This window comes from Anarrhichthys ocellatus, unplaced genomic scaffold (assembly GCF_004355925.1).
Source record: "Anarrhichthys ocellatus isolate YVR2014 unplaced genomic scaffold, GSC_Weel_1.0 scaffold5, whole genome shotgun sequence".
NCBI lineage: Eukaryota > Metazoa > Chordata > Actinopteri > Perciformes > Anarhichadidae > Anarrhichthys > Anarrhichthys ocellatus.
This window is the reverse complement of record NW_022280035.1, coordinates 9,417,281-9,435,493: the sequence shown is the minus strand read 5'-3', so window position 1 is coordinate 9,435,493 and position 18,213 is coordinate 9,417,281. Positions and strand designations below refer to the sequence as shown.

Here is an 18,213-nt window from a genome sequence, read left to right as displayed (position 1 = left end):
TAAGGGGATTATAAGTATTTAGTGGTAACATCTTAGGTTAGTGTGTTGTGTATAAAGAGGAATGTCAAATTGTATGGAAAGTGTCAAGCTCTGCAGGGCTGCTCACACTCTTCCTGTCTCCCTCTGATTGGCTACCAGGCAGAGAAGGACCATCCATTACAGCCAGGAGTAAATAAACATGCACAGCAATTAAAGTGCCATCATTTGTTATGCAACATGGTGTGTGTGTGTGTGTATATACATATACCCGCTTGCCTTTAAGTGTGACCAAATGTGTGTCTGCGCATGTACATGCTTGTGTGTGAATTTGTGGATGTGTGTTGGACACCATTCTCAGGTTTCTTCACCGTCGTCTGCACTTAAATTAATGATTTTAGGGCCAGAGAATCAACAAATATGGCCCCTGGTAAGGCATAATGGAGAACGACCTGCTTGTGGATGTGTTTGAAGACCGCTCCTCTTTCTTCTCTCTCAACACCTCACTACTGCCACACAACAGACGCATTCACTACACAAACTCACGTGTGACGCCTGTGTTCATGTTGTTAATGAGGAAGTGTGTGTTGCTTTGTGGTCATGAATGTGTGTACGCTTATCGGCCTATGATTATTTTACATGTCGGCATGTTGTGACAGATTGTTAAAATCATATGGAATTGTAGGTACCCGAGTGTGAGTTCTGCGTTTGTAGTAATGATTATGCCCGCTTCAGAAACATGTGACAAAGCAAAGCATATTATATCAGCCAGGAAAGCTATAACCACAAGATGGATAAGTTCAAGAGCTCAAATGGCTCTAACAGGCTGCTTAAAGTCCTTTCAGCCCAAAGGTCACTGTCCACAGGGCTGCAAAACACGCCAACTACACGTATACTGCATTGCACAAAGAGAACATTTGAACAAGTGCTCACTTTTGCATAAACTCCAGCTGGGCGAGGTAGCACTTGTCCCTGTTTCTGCGTCTAAGTCAAATGTAATTTTGAAATAAGTAGAATAACACTGAAAATAACAGCGTGCTCATTTGATACAAAGTGGAAAAAAACACACATGCAGATTCCATTTATCAAACAGACACTGGCGGTGTGCAGCAGTTTGGCTGCATGAGGAGAGTATGTGATGGATTGCACTGTAATATTCAAACCGTGACTTGAATCTTCACAGGAACAGCTCCTGATAAAACTAAAACATTAGCACTTGACATTTACTCCAACAGATCAGACTCAAGCCTCCCATTAGCATATTGAGCCACTTCACTGAAAGTAGCTTTAGAGAGGGTATAAAACTCACATTTCATAATGGCTTTGTTCACACATATGAATGTTTGTATTTCTGTGTCTCTTTTGAGGTTGGTTTTCAGATCACAATTGGGTGCACTGTCCTTTAAATCAAAAATTGCTACCATTACCTTTAAATTGCTAAATATAATTTCCCTCTCCCTCTTACAGCACGTAGCCATCATCTCCTTCTAACTCCAATCAGCCATTCCTATCTTCTACTCCCTGCGTAACCCTCATCCTCCTCCCCACTCTTCCACTCTCAGTGTGCTTGATGGTGGGATCAGACAGGGTGAACACGTTCCCATATTAATACTGGTTTAGCCTGCATCTGGAGACAGGACAATTATTTACTTATCAAAATTTGCAAATCTTAGATCTTTAGGTTTATTTTATTAGTCCACCTGCAATTCTCCCAAAACCTATCCTAGTCTGTCTTTCTGTTTGACTGTCTGTCTTTGTCCTGAGGATTGGGTGTCAAGCCTGAGAGTCTGGATATGAGCGGCTGAACCCCTTCTTGTGCTACTAATATAAACTGCCTGTTAAATGCATCCTTGCAGAGTTTGGGGACCATTAATGTTAAAGTGCTGCTCTTTCACTTGAAATAACGCTGGTTGGTGTCTTGTCAATCCTACAGAAAAAAAGAGAAACCCACCAAATTAAATTGAGTACAAAGATTCAAGATACAAAGCCCCCCCCCCCCCCCCTTACCTCACTCTACCAAGAGGAGTGACATAAAAAACAAGCCATTTGGTGGTATGAGGGGCCAGATATTTGGGTGAAATACAGGGAGACAGAAGTGGCATCTCACTGTTCTGTCTATGTAGTCATACATATTTCATCTTGTTGACATTCTTTGTCAATACATGTTTTTTCTGTGGTCACATGCCTAGTATGTGATCACATATAATGTTTCTGAAGGATGGTCTATTTAACCTTTGGAAGAAAAGCAGTTTTGACAAAATGCCTTGCAAGGAAAACCATGACAAAAACAAAGCACTGTTCTTATCATGTGTCTGATTAATTGTATGCAGGTGTAACGGTGTTTCAACATGCTAATTGATGATGGAAAGAACAAATCATACAGCATCTTTATTGCTCCATGGCAATGCAATGTAATCCATTACAACACATTCGATTTAAAAAAAAAAAAATCAGTTAACATTTGGTCCAGTTCCAATTAATTAATCTGAGGTGACATGTTACTATTCGCAAAAAACTTTTATATTTAGTATATTAAATGGATAAAAAACAAGGATCTATGTGACATGCCCATCCAGTCATTTTGAAACCACAGCCCAGAAACCTTAAAAATATGGCCTACATCAAGCTACCCCAGGAAGAGAGAACATCTCCTCGGCAACAATTGCTTCAAGAGCTCACCCTTTCTTCCCAAATTTCTCCTTTTTTCCCTCTTTCTTTTTTTTTCAGCCTGACTTTTACAACTTCCTCCTGGTTGGGACTGCAGCTCTAACCCAAACAAAACTCCATTTTTTAGTTATTGGCCCTCATGGCATGTAATGGAGAATCAAGCTAATTATCCCTACAGCTGTTTTCACTTGCTTTTTATGTAAGCAATACCTGGCTGATCCAGAGAGCAACAGTGAGGCCCTTCTTAGCGCTCCAGGCCTCCAGGCCGGCTGGAATTAGAGAGCAAAATGCCAGGTTTTCCTCCCCCCGATGCTGCCCGTGTGTACCCCTGCACCCATCTCCCAGCACACAACCCGGCCCAACACAACCCTCTGCACACTCAAAACATCTCCACTCCCTCATACACCTTTCAAAACTCTGCCTTTGATGTTAAACAAAGCTACTCTTCAGTTAAGATCTGTATGACAAGAGCTCATTTTCCTCCACTGATGGTTCCTGGCAATTAATGAAGGAGGTAAACTACAGTAGGGTGTGGCTCAGATCAACCATCTCCTGCTGTCAAAAACTCGAAAGAGAGGGAGTGCAAAAAAAGAAGAAGAAGGGAAAGAAAGACTGAGAGGGGGTAAAGAGTGAAAGAAAACAATCCCTCAAAGGCTAATTACATAATTTCCTTCATATGAGCAAACACATGCTGGGTGAAAGCAAGTGTGAGCAAGCCTCACAGATGCCAGGCCAAGAGGTGCTGAGGAGACTTACTAACACAGTCGGCAACTGCTCTCTAGCAATGAACAGCCAATGCTACAAAAGCACTGAGCCAGATCACAGAAGCAACTTTATCTGTACTGTTTGTAGCTTTTGTGGGATTCATATCCAAACCCTAGGTATTGATCCTCCCTTCTCCAGCAAGCTCAGGGTAAAGTGACTCTGAGCAGATTAACAATTGCTGGTGTAACGTTTCCCTCATTGCAGTTCAGTCCTTGCTGCAGCCAGAAATCTGTTCAGTACAAACACCACTAGGTGGAGTTGACAGTTGATGAAAAAAAAAAAAAAAAAAAAAAATCTCATGTATCAAACTCATTAAACTCCCATGGAGAGGCAGCGTGCATCTGTGAGTCAGACACCGAGCATGCTTCACATGTGCTATTTCTGAGCTTTCTTCCCGTTCAAACACTGCTCCACTAGCGTGCATCGTCTCCTTGTGCCGCCTCAAATTGACATCTGGTTTAGAATGAACAGAGACAGTGATAGAGGAAGACAGAGGGGGACACTGGTAGCAATTTTAAAACTTCTATTATTTCAGCTAAATTACAGTAACGTCTGTGCCAGCAACAAAAAGTAAAAGAGCAATCCCTCCCTTGAACTCCCTCCCTCTCCCTCTTTTTTGTTTCTAATCCTGTGAGGAATGATAGAGGGCTCTCTGTGGAATGGCGATGAGTTTTTTGAGTCCAGCCAAGGTTTGCCAATGTACAAATGACATGGGTGGAATCTGCAGAGCCTACTCCTAATGCCGCGCACACAGACACAAGACGCCCTGCACAAACACAAATGCATGTCCTGCGTTTATAAAAAAAAAAAAAAACATCCATGTGCATGAATGTTGAAATTCAAGCACACAAATACACAAGGCATAAGCATCGGAGAGGGAGGCTGAAAAAGTGTTACCGGAGGGACATCTTCAAATTTTTAACTTGGGGCGAAAAAGAAACTATGTTCATAAAAATGTTAAATGTTCACGCAAGTCTTAAATACAGGTTTGCGCAACAACGATAACAAGTGCATGGAATTCTCTCTGCTCCCAAATTCCTCTCTCCTCTTCATCCCCCACTCTGTCTCTCTTGATCTGTCTCTCGTAGCGCTCAGAAGTTCCTGACTAATCTCACTCATTTACCCTGTCAAGCTTATTCTTGCCCTATCACAGTATTTTTTTCTCTTTTCCCCTCTCTAGCTCTGAGCGCAGTATGAGTGGCAGTGTTTATGTTTTTGGGAGAAATGTCAAGAGCTCTACTGTGGGCCAGCTGCATGTGTGTCAAAGTCTGCCTGTGAGTGCCTGTATGGCTGTGTTTACAACCCACCATTGCACCTATTTTTCCTTGCAAGAATAGCTTGGGGCCCTTGGGGAGCTTGTATCCCATAACAACACCTTGACCTGGAGCTACACCTCGAAGTGGAGCAGCAGCGCCCCATCAGAATCCAGGCCGAAGAGCCCTGAACGCGCCTGCATCCTGACACCAGCGCAGGCCCAGCCAGACAGGGGAGACAAGTGAAACCCGAACCCACATTAAAGCACCTCCATCAGGTAGGAGATCAGTGGAGGCCTCCATGCTCTCAGTGTCTGCGGGGGTCTGGGCCTCTGAGGCCCTATCTCACCTCCATCTGGAAAGAGAATCTGAGGGTAGTCTGATGGTTCGATAAGAGGCCATGCCGACTGACACGGTAACAGCCTCTCACCCCCATTTGCAAAAACCGGAGTGAATGCAAGTCTAGCTGTGGTGCACTCTCATGCGGGTAAGGGAGGGAGGGAGGGTGCATGGTGGCATTCATTTTGCTTTGAAGGTTTGACCCAGTACCCTGAAATGTGCACAGAGGCGCTACGCTTACAGAAACAAGTTTATAGTGTAACATGTGCATATATCTAACCCCTCTCTCGCGCTTACTCTGCTCTTTGTGTTGAAGATTCTACACACACAAATGTGGGAAAAAGACATGACGGACATTCATATTTTTGTTTTATAGAGGAGGAAATTTTCCATGCCAGAGATACAGTGTGGGCTGGAGTTAAGACCTTATTCCGAAAAGACGGACAGAGAGCCAGATAACTGTTGAAAGGCGTACTCTGTACAAATAGCAATGTTACAGAAACACATTTTTATTCATCATATAAGCGTTTCTTCTCCACTACCTTCCTTTCTTAGTTTTCATATTTGTGTTTCGTGTGTGTGCATATTACAAAAATCCTCCTTGTTTTCTAGGGTGATATTAATGCTCCACCCTCCACCCGCTTGATGAGACCCACTGACCAAACAGTGCTCACTCCTAACCCAACTAGTCCCTTGCTCTGTCTCTCTCTGCCCACAGACTCAGTTTCTCCATCTCTTTCAGTTTCCTCTCCTCCCATCAGGCTGGACACAGATAAGCACCTTTTTTCCCCATTCTGTGTTTCTACAGTATAAAAAAGTGAGCACACAAACTTGAGAAAACAAAACTGCACTTTACATTTCATAAATTCCTGCCAGACTGGAGGAACACACATTAATAAGAAAAGGCTGATTACTAACCCTCATCAGCCCCAATAGAAAGTTTTTGACATGAGCCTAATACGCAAGTAGACCAGCAAGTAAAGTCTGTGTTTGTGTGTGTGTGTGTGTGTGTGTGTGTGTGTGTGTGTGTGTGTGTGTGGATGTATGCTTGTTATAAATGAAGCTGGAGCTTTGGATTTCAAATGGTTTGGTTTGGTTTGGTCATCTCGGATCTATTTAAGATCATTTGAACCAATTAAGCAAATACATTTGATCCTTCAGATCTCAATCTGCTCTGAAGGAAAAACATTCTCACCTTTACATACAGTAGGTGTGTGTTGGTGCGCGTATCTGCGCCTGCATGTGGACCTGTGCGTGTTTGCGTATGAATCTGTATCTGTGTGTGTGTGTGTGTGTGTGTGTGTGTGCGGGACACTCGTGTCCACAAATTCTGATAATAATGTCTATTCAGTAGCTTCAAGTATTTGAGGTCAAGATGGAGACTTACACAGTCAGCAAAGATTTGTGTTTGGTCATCAAACATTAGAGCCCCAGCTCATCCAACGTTAACAATGTGTTCATGTATTCATCCATCACACTTGAACGAGGGGTCAACTGATTTTGTCTTGTGATTTAGTTTCTCATTATGCCTCTTTTTGCACATCATGGACAAGCAAATGGCAATTTTTTATTTCTTTGTTCAACCAAATGCAAAATCTGTCTACAAACAGGATCTGAGACAGAGTGACAAAGTCAATTTTGTTGTCAAGCGGAATGAGTGTGTTTTTGCTAGCACAGCTGCACTGTTGTGTTTAATACTATTTAAGTCCGGTCTCAGGAAGAGCCAATCATGTTGTTGGCCAAGTCTGTTTGGTGCTCCTGGGGTCAGTATAGCCCCAGGACATGAGACATATAGGATATACACTGTGGATAAATAGGAAGGCTTTCACAATGCCTGGTGGTCTGACCTGTGTGTCAGTGTGTGAGAGAGGGGATGAAGAAACACCTGAGAAAAATGCCAAATAGCTACATTTGAAGTTGCTAATTCTGAGCATTGCTCTGTCAGAGGTATGATGAACTGCAAGTTATATGTAGTAAAAAAAGAGAGAGAGTAAAGAAAACATTGATGACTTAATCAGAGTTTAAATGCATTGTTAGTTTACCTAAATTCTTTAAATACATTTAAGGGTGCTTTCTCTCCTGTAGTTGGGTTAATTTGGTCCAGACTAAGGGAAAAAAACTTCTTTGACACATTTTAGTTCTGCTTCAGTTCCTGACTTTTTACAAACTAACCAAGAGGAGGAAACATGAAATTATACAGACTGACAGGTAACTCGTTGATATGACACCAATTCTGGTGACTGAAAGTTATTGCACAACTTTAATGCTTCTGATGTTAATATTTATGTTCTTTGAGTGTCACAAAGAGCTCAAAATGGAAAAAAAAGCCCTTTTTGTATTATTAGACTGTAAATCGATTGCACATTATGAATAATGACAACCAGGTAGAGACAGGACTGTATAGAAGCCCAGACGTGCATTAGGCATCTTGTATAGTAATGATTCTGGGCTGCCATACACTATTTAATGTAATTTAATAACTGACAAAGTAAATGGAGTTGAATACAAGCACAACAGCTTTTGACCTAATAATCAGGGTCAATAGTTTTTGAGTGTTTGTATGTACGCCAGGCTCTCGGGTCCCACTGCCAGCAGGCATGTTGTGGGGCAATGAGACGGGTGGGAAGAGGGATAATCAGAAAAGAGGCAAGGGGGAATGTTTTTGTGGCAATAACCCACCGTCGCAGCCTCAGGGTTGAGAGGTAGGGTCCGTGATGGGGAAGTGTGGATGAGATAGAGAGAGGGGGTTTACAGGCTGGGTAGCTTGAGCTTGAGGCCAGAAACAAACACAAGTGAAAAACAGTTAAGATGTCTGTGCCAGTTATGTTTCCTGGGACCTTTTAGCCTCTGTGTGGCTAAACCCCTAAACATGTAAACTTATCACTCTTGAGTATAACCACAGACACTTGCGCAGCCATCTCGGACCTTTAACAACTTTTCGGAGCACTCTGAACGACACTGTGAAAAAGGCCCCCGCCAACGAAACCTAAAGGGAGATACTGTGGATCATAAATAAGCATCGTAGAAAGTGACAGTTTTGGCTCAGGGTGCAGATAGAGAGTAAATAATCCACATTAGTTTTGACAAAGCGACTCATAGGTTTGTGATATTTACTGCTGAAACACACTGTTCCCACTAAATAAGTGCTGATAGAGCCATCCACACAGGCAGTGCTAAGGCTTGCTCCGAAATTTAGTCTTGCTGTGGGATTAATGCAACAGGTTGCACTGGCTTGGCCAAAACTCTGTTATGATAGCCAAGGATGATAGAGAGTGGTGCTGGAACTATATGTCTCAATCTATTTGTGAAAGTCTTTGATGTGGATTATTGATGTGCTGGCTAAGTTGGGGATCATTTAGCAACCCTTGTTCATTTCACTCTGATAACTAAAACTCATGTCCCAAACATGGTATTGATATTAGCACAGGATACTTTGCAGTAAAATGACCTGTGAAAAAGAAATTTACTGAAGTGAGTGCAGACTTCCAAAAACTAAAATGTGCAGTATAATATGTTGAGGTGTGTGTGTGTGTCTGTGTGAAGTTGGTCCATTTTGTCTGGGTGGTGCTGGGAATACTATCGGCTTAAGGCTGAAAGAATTCAGGCCTCCCAAGCAAGGTCATGTGCTGATGTTTAGTAGGAGATTTCTCAGGTCACAGACTGTGACTTTCAACCATCACTCACATTACCACACATCTTTGAGTAGTTCTGTTTAACTGGCATACCCCACATCTCTCCCCCAGTTTGCTGTAATGACACGTGACAGCTGTCTCGACCCACTTACCTAGTTGAAGGAGAAGTCAACCCAAATAGTTGCTAGAAATGAAATGGACAATACATAGTAGATGTGGTAGCCGATGGGAACTTTAGGTCGGGTAACTTTTTGTAATTGTAACATAATTGATGATGACAAGAAAATATCTACTTTGTAATTTCTAGAAAGCACTTACATGGCCAATGACAATACATCTGTGTATACATTTTTTTTTTTTATTCCAGAAAAATCAACAGAAATGTGAGTTCTTAGTTTTGGAATAATTCTAGCTTTTAATTCCCCCAAACTTGATGAAAATGTTATGATATGAAAGTGGTTGGGCAGAGCACTTAAACCTTAATGTGTGCCCATATGAACATTGAAACATGTTTTACTTGCTATAACCAGTCCTCCTTATCATATTGGCTGTTTTAAGAGGTCTTTTTCCAATGCGATTCCAGTAGAGGTGATGGAGGACAAAATCCACAGCACACTTTGTGCAAAAGTGCATTCAAAAGTTCAGCTGCAGCTGATATTAGGTTCAGCAGTTACAAAAATCAAGCAGTTATGTTCCAATCACTTTTTAGTACAAATTCACTGTTTTTGTTTTCCAAGACAGTGTTTCCTTGCTGAGCTGCAGTGGAGGGATAGTAAGATGTGATTTTGTGAATTATTTATGATCTGGTTTGATTATACCTGGTTTTATTACCTTTAGTATAATAAATACCTATAATAGTATACCTTTCGTTTGCAGATAAAGTAGACTGGATTTTGTCCCCCATCAATTACATTGGAGGCATATTAAAAGGATCTCTTGTGAGAACAGGAGGCATGATCACAGCAAACATAACCTGTTTCAATGTTCACATGGGCACCTCACTATTGTGTTAAGACAGACTTGACAAATTGTTATCCTGTCCTTTAAGAATGTGTATTTTTTGAGATGCAATAGCTATGTAGCATGATGTTTAGTTTCAAAAGCCAGCTGAGTTCTACTGTTTTGGTCTAAAACTAACTCAGCAATAAAGGAAGCCATCTCTTTCCCCGGTCACTTCAACTCCACTCTTTCCGGTTTCGTCCTTTTAGGTCTGCAGGATGGACCATTTAACATAGCACAGCTCACCACAATAAATTAGCATCAGCCAACGTAACTGCCAGTAGACACTGTCCACACATGTGGACAGTGTTTGTGTTACATGGGTGGTGTTTCACAGGCATAATTGCATTGTGTCTCACCCCACCTGGGCTCTGACACATGTTCAACAGCTCAGACAGACACACCCAACCTAACTCACTAATATCAGACTAACAGAGCACAGAGAGAAGGAGGGAGAAGGGGACAGATAGCGCTTCCCTCATCTCTCCTGTTATAGAGTTATAAAGAGACTGTGGTGCTATGTGTCATTTCTCACAACCCTGAATACACCCATGCACTCACACATTACTGAATAGGCACAAACAAGCAACAATAACAGAAAATGTCATGTGCACTATTGTATTGTGTCCAAAATATCCTCCCAGGAATATGGATAGTAGTACTGACCTACCTCTACATATCTGTTCTTGAGTTACAACACGGGTAACCTTGGCTTTGAGTGGAGGACTTTTTACTTCAGCTACGACTCAATGCAACGGCTTCTGCAGTAAATATTACAGAAAATCTCCTCCAATGTAAGATGTATGCATGTACACTTACAAGCACATCTATATAGCATGTAAGAAGGCAGCAAATGACAAAGACAGAACCAGACAGGGAGAATAAGAGAGAGAACGAAGAAGAGACGGAGAGACAGACACAAGCAGTGATGTTTAAAAAAAGAGTGTAATAACAGTGGTTAAGGCCTGCTCTTTCATTGAGTAAATCTGGCCGGGGCTATTTCACACCGTAGGAATCTCCTGTCGACCAGATCAAAGGCTCGCTCAGAGACAGGGCTCGTACAGAGCACAAGGAACAGGTGACAGCTCCGATACACAGAGGCATTTACACAGGCGCATACAAACCCTCCACCACTGACACACGCACACATATTTGAACGAACACACAGTGAGATCAGAAAAGCAGAGAATGACAGCTCCTTTTGTGTCTAGAAGAGCCTGTGGGGAAGTCTTTCTGGGGAACTACAAGAAAACCATACATCTATCATCTGAAAAACACTTAAAGAGAGTCAATACAGGCTGCACACACATACTAAGTATACAGTGGGTATGACAAAGTACATTTAGTCTTTACAAGTATGAGCGTGACCATGTACCATATGAGTAGAACATTGATGAGACTAACACATGTACAGTGGACATCTAGATACGAATGGTATAGGAAGCATGTGGGACTTGAGTGCAGCCTGATGATGGATAGATCTAATATAAAGTGGGCCATATCCAGAGGGGGTGAACATAAGGCTATGTCATCACTGGCCCATCTCTCTCCATACCTTCCATCACTTTTCACTCCCTCCTATTAACAGCAGGATGGGGATATTGTAACTCCCACACACAAGGACACACAAACACACACACAAGGCCACATGCACTTGCAGAAAAACACACACGGATTCAGGTATATGCACACACAAACCTACTCATTTAATTGCAGTAGAGTTCAGACATGCACAAAACGCATGCTTGCATACACATAACAACAATTGTCACAAAGAGAAATTAATCCCGGGTGGTCTCAGACGCAGAAGTCTTTCCGCTAGAGAAAGCTCTGGTTTTGAAATCACGCAATCCATTACATACTGGGTTCAAAATGCATTCATACACACACACACACACACACACATACACACACACACACACACACACACACACACAAATGTAGAATGATTTTCATGAAGTAAAATAAAACGGAAATAAATGTGTACAGCGGAGCATGGGGACATAAAACATGACTGCGGGGCTTCTGGTATACACCAAACAGTACACAAACCACCCTCTCTCTCTGCTATTCAGTTACAGCCTTTTTCAAGCTAAGATGCTGTATGTTTAACATGGGAAGGTCCCACCTTAAACATGGCCATTATGGCCAATAGCTTTTGCTGTTTTCATAGAATATGAGAAGATTACACAGCACTATGACGGGCCAATTACGTCCTTCACTAAAACACACCTCTGTACCAACAACTCTCTAATGATGATGGCTTAAACGTTTTCCCCAATAGAGCCCTTTCAGCTGCCCTGGCATTCACACACAAACATACTCTGCTGGTATAGTTAAATACACACACATAGGTACACACATACATACACAGCCACAGATGCAGACTGAGTCAAATTGAATCCTTGTGTTAAGTATATAGAGCATCCCTCGGCGCCACAAAGGGCTGTCTGTTTTTGTGGTGTGAGTGTATGTGTATATCATCCCCACGGGCCAACTTCTGCAATCAGGTCAAGGATTGCTAGGTATTGGAACTGAGTAAGTAAAAGAGGGAGACTGAGACAGGCTAGAAGTGCCAGCCTTCCTCTCACATCTTCCCAACATCCTTTCTCCATCCCCCTCTCCACTCAAACCTGTGTCACCTCTGACCCAGGTCCAATTCACTACTGTCATTATGCAATTAACACCAATTAAGTCATTTGCCTGTAAGAATGTGTGTGTCTCCGCATGTATGTACGTGCATGATTGTGTGTATGTGTGTGAAGTATGTTGATGTGTGTATGTGCGCAAGAAAGGGCAATTACGGCAGCACAAGGGAGCCTTTTGGAAGCGGAGAGCACTGCAATCAACCAATCAGCCTTCAGATGGCTTTGACATGAAAAGAGAGCGTGGCCTCTGCTAACCCTGGGGGTCAGCCGCAATTTACTCTATTTACCCACTCAGGAATGACTCTCTGTGTGTGAAGAAGGAGACACAGAGAGGGAGGGAAAGGGAATGATGAATAGGTATGGAAATGTCTAAGTTTGTGTGTGAGCAAAATAGAAATGGGGAGAAGGGAAGGGAGGGAGGGAGGGAGTAGAGGGATGAGAAGCCTTGGGGTTGTTGGGCAGGTGAATTGTAGTGGGTGGGAGGCTGGGTGGGTGGGTGAGGTAGGGGGGCTTGAGTGGAGAGAAGGGGATGTGGGGTGAGGCCTTCAGGTTGTGTTTGCAAAGCTAAAAGGCCAGCAGTTGGAGCCCATTTGCTAACAATTTCCCCTTGGAAAGTGGCTCTATACACACAGACACACACACACACTCCACACACTTTTCCTATTCTACAGAGAGCATATGGGGAATGACAACTTTGCACTTGGATGGAGCTGTTAAACAGCGAGATGCTCCATCATGATAATAGGACTGTTTCTGCTAAACAAAATGTAAAAAATTACTAATACAACAGCAAGGGACTATTAGATTACGCCAGCTTCTGTCAGTTGTTTGGATCCACCCTGTTTATAAAACCATACTTTTACATGTTTTGCATGTTTTATCCCACAAACCACAAATTCTATATACAAATACCAATCATGTTTACATTACTGCTGACCATTTTCCAAAGCATACCCTACATTTTTGGACAGGCAGCCACGTGATATGAAAATGAACTTGAAATGTGCTTGAGAAAGGTAATCCATATGTGAACATTATTATTTTAGTAAGTTGCTTTAATGATTGCCTGATGCAGTTAGATACAGGGAGCATTTTAGAAATTCTACCTGTTAATGCATTCGAGAGCACTCCAACAACAAAGAGTCAGCTGCCAACAAGTGCTGAATTCATGAGCTATGCTGTCAGAATATTAAACTAAGAAGACAAACAATAAGCACACAAGGGGGCTGTCAAAGGGTAATGCAAATGTTCCTGTTTCTCTCAATAGAAAAGTTGTTGCTTGACAACCAATGCTAACATCTCAGAGCATTCAAGTACATGTTGGATTAAATGAATGGAAAGCAATGATGGCTGACTGGTTAGTAGCAGATTTTATCTTATGGTATTTTTGGCAAATGGTTGGAATAGATCTAAAAATATGTGCTTTTTAGTTTAAAACAAAATGTGCAAAACCACTGATATGGTCTGATTATGTAGTTCTCCCTACAGAACTAACCAACCTCACTTGATCAATAGCGCAGCTGTCAGGTCTGGTGCCAGGGCTGGGCTGCAGAGCAGTGAGTAAAATACAACAGGACCAGGCAGCCCCTCATCCCACCAAACAACCTCCTGGCTACAGAACAAAGGGAAGGCAGAAAAACCAGAAACAGACAGAGAAACTTAAAGAGAAAGGAGAAGTAAACACAGATGCTCAGTATTTCCAGTGCTCCTGGTCAATAATATCAGATATCTGTTGAGAGGGACACAGGTTATTCTATATTTATTGTGTGTGTGTGTGTGTGTGTGTGCGTGTGGGGGGAATGTGTGTGTGTATCAGAGCATAACTGTCCTGCTCCAGGGGTCTTAGATGTGGACTGTAATCAGGACCACATGACTCTGTTACAGGAAGTCCTCCAGCAAAGGACAGGAAGCAGGAACACAAGGACCACATCATTAGTCTCCCTAGTTCCAAACCCCACAGCCAATAGAAGCCTCACACACAGTGGGCTTGGGCGTGGTTGTTGGTGTGTCCGCAAGTGAGCACACGCACCATACATTTGTATTTGTGTGTCTGAAGCCTGCAGGCTGATATTAATGACTTATTTGTTTACTGAGTTTAATGAGTCCATGTTGTGTGTGTTTGGTAGAGTCAGAGCACAACTCTGAGAAGGCTTGGGCCTACAGCCAGAAAACCGGAGCTAAATAACTACAAAACACACACACACACACACACACACATCTTTCCAAAAACCCCACCAACAGCCCTCCTACCACATTCTCACCGCCCTTCCCTCTCTGTTCTGCAACCCATCAAGACTAAAGAGGCTAATTTCTGTCGATGGCTTACAGGTGGCCAGTGCAAGGTGAACCACATCCACTCTGCTGGCCGACACACACACACACACACACACACACACACATACACACACACACGTATATGCACCAGCACTAAGAAAAAATGCATGCCTCTAAAACCAACCCTTTTATAAACCCAATGCCAAACATCAAAGAGAGAACACACCTTAACAAACCTCAAAGGCACCAGAGACACACAGTTACGCTTGTGTGCAAACACACACACGCGCACACACACACACACGCACGCACACACGCACACACACATTAAAACATCCAAACTCAAACATATGCACACTCGTAATCCTTAAAGCATGAACGATTTCCAACAAATGGCTTGAGGGTCAATTCCAGGCCTGCAGCTATCTCATGTTTCCAAAAGCCTTGCAGTGCTTTCCTAAAAATCTTGTAACTGTTAGAAATGTTCATGTTCAAGTTCCTCCAAGACTTTCGGGCAATGGAAAAAGGTAAAAATCAGCATCAATCTGAAAATGAGACTTTGAATCTTATCTTCCAAAGTTGCCTTTTGGAAGTAGAAATTCTTCAGCTGACAGCAACAATCTACTGAGTGTAGGACGACTGTTACAAATGACAGCAATATAATGTGGAATGAGGTTCGCTCCAGCTCTAAGCTTTGTGTAATTCAGTTCCCACAATTTGCCCATTAGCTCTGAAATTTCATCACTCTTCGAGCTTTGCAGATGTCATCTTCAATATATCTGTGTCCTGCATCAGCCAGAGCACATCATGACACAGAGACATGAATTAGCACACATACATACACATGCACAGTTTGACACAATCATTGGTGTAGCTGAGCTTCATCTTAATTTGTGAGCAGAGAAGGTTTCAGTTGAGACAGGCAAGCCTCCAATCTCAAAGACAGGTGAACTAGTACAATGTTTAGTTGCATTTCTTAGGTTCTTTTAATGATGCATGTTTTTGATCGTTCACTCCCTCTCACACAAGTTCCACATTCTTGGACAGCCATCTGTCTCTGTCAGTCATCTCATGAAGGTTAATGAGATGACTGACAGAGTCATCTCATTTGGCAGCTTGCTTAAAAAGCAAGCTGCCAAATTATAAGACCAGGCTGAGCTTAAACTCTTACATTTGTTCCAACCAGCAGAGGTGTGTGCGTTCATGTTTGTGTGCATATGTGTGTGTGTACTTCTGCACAGATTGGATTGCAGCTCTTTGAAGACATGCCGTGGCCTTCATTAAACCCAGTCCTAGGGTCTGGAACAGCTTTCTGGGAATGTGTCGATAGCTTGCACAGACACACACAGGCGCAAACACGCACACACTGCAGTGCCAGTAAAAATGACCAGCTCTCTTTGAAGCCTGTGTCACTGTGCAAAGTGATAAGATGAAAGCTGATCATCTCCCTCAAAAAATCTTCCAGAGCTTCAAGTGAACACTGTGCCGACAAGCCTGCACCTACGCCAGGAGGGCCCAAAGAGTGCCAAGCTAACTGCTACATGCCACACTTATCAGCTGCTATCTGATTGGACAGCGATTTTGAGCTGCCACTTGGCAATTACAGATTAACAATGGACAAGCTCTTCTGACAAAAATGGTCCTTTGAAGTTCTGTGGCGCACGTGAATTCACGACCCGACCTTAACATACAGGTTGAGTGAGACTGAAATAATGCTTGGTTGTTTTAAGCCATTTTAGAAATATGAATAGTTCTCCTGCTACGTGATGTCAACAGCTTGGAAAGGCACCATCTAAATATTTGATGTTTTAACTGATCTTCATGAGAATGACAAGCAGCGGACTGATAAGAAGGTAAATGGCATGCTTGATTTCATCTTCACGACGACCAACACCAGCTGGCTCAGACTGCAACAGACTCGATCCAACACGATTATTGATGACACCACAATCTGCATCATAATGTGTGTTGCCATCTTTAGGAAAGCCCAGCAACCGAGAAGAGCCAGAGAGTGAAATCCTGGCTCGAAGGCAGTTCATAAACTCTGTTTCCCTCTTGGTATACACAACATACAAACACAAACAAACACGCAAATGAGAAACAGGACAAAGGAGAATGGGAGTGGGAAAAAGACAAGAGGAAAAAAAGAAAATATCCAGTGAAAGTAAGGAGGGGTAATCCCTGTTCCCTCCCTATAATGGCGTGCAGGCAATGATGGAATGGTCTACTCATATGCATTTAAACAGAGGCTTATCCCACTACTTTGATACACCTCTCTATAATTGCCTGTGTACATTTCTGTGTGTGTGTTTCTGTGTGTGTGTGTGTGTGTGTTTCTGTGTGTGTGTGTGTGTGTCAGTGCAAGTGCACAATGTTGTCTTGTCTGTCAATCGTGCTCATTATGCTTAATCCCTGGGATGACAATCTCAATCCTCCTTGTCAACCTGGGCCTTTGCAGCAGCACTCAGGCAAGGAGCTGGGTTTAGCACTTGCTCACTCTCTCCACACACACGCACACACACACTTGTCAGGTAACACCAAAACGGATCACAAAGAGAAGAAAGCATTTTTGCTTGGCAAGAAAAGCAAACAACTATCCCACATCTGTATATGTGTGTGAGAATGTGAGGGAGAAAGGGGAGAGGGAGTGAGAGCAACAGGGACAGAGAGAGAAAGAGAGAAAGACACACACAATCTCTCTCTCACACACACACACACACTTCAGACACAAAGAAAGAGGAAATCAAGCAACACTTCCTGTGTTTGGAAATTCAAAACTGCCACAAAGCGATGATAGAGAATGACTACAAGGAGGCTTACACTGAGCAGCAATGCATCTAAAACCCACATAAATATCTATAGCTATTCATTATTCTCTTGACTCCCCCTTTTTCTTTCCATCTCTCCCTCTCATCTCTCCCCATTTTTCTTTCCACCAAAAGGGAATCTGAGAAATGTCCACAAAACATCTTTCACCAGTTGTTAATACTGTTTCTGCTTTGCCATGATAAAGTCACGGTATGTTGCCTCATTCCTACCACCCACCCACACACACACACCCACACACACAAACACACAAACAAAGGTGGACCTCATGCATGCAGGCATACAAACATGCACTGATTTAAAGTTAAGGGTCTAAACCCATTCAAAACTTCTTGCTGCTTCATCCTAAATACACCAAATTGAATCAGTCTCTCCCAACGCTTTCCGACATCAGAGCCTGCGATGATAATGTGTGTGTGTGTGTAATGTTAGGATGAGGCGGAGGTAGGACTGACTGGGCTGACTTAACAGCTGACATCAATGATACAACTTTTGGCCTGTGATATCAGTGTGTGTGCGTGCATGTGTGTGTGCATTGAGGGGAATTATGCTCTGAGTAGGTGGTGTGTGTTACACTTCAAACCCTCCCACAAGATCAATGAGGCCCATAACTATGAAAATGATGCTGACCAGTGTATTTGAACTTTATTGGTGCACAGAGGCAGTATTTTGCGAACATTTCTTAACAACCAAAGTTGTTCTAATTGCCATTTAGAGGGGGCAAATGGAAACAGGAATAAAGGGGGGGGGGGGGATAAGACTTGAGGAAGAATAGAGACAAAAAAAACATGAATTTGTAGAACGCAAGTTCAAAAGGACGGGCTTATCTTTATG

At 42.7% G+C, this 18,213-nt stretch overlaps 1 protein-coding gene across 2 annotated transcripts in view; it reads right to left on the bottom strand.

Moving 5' to 3' along the window:
* The window catches only part of LOC116382119 (ERC protein 2-like), a 134,807-nt gene that overhangs the window by 1,973 nt on the left and 114,621 nt on the right, over positions 1-18,213 (bottom strand). The window lies entirely within an intron of this gene.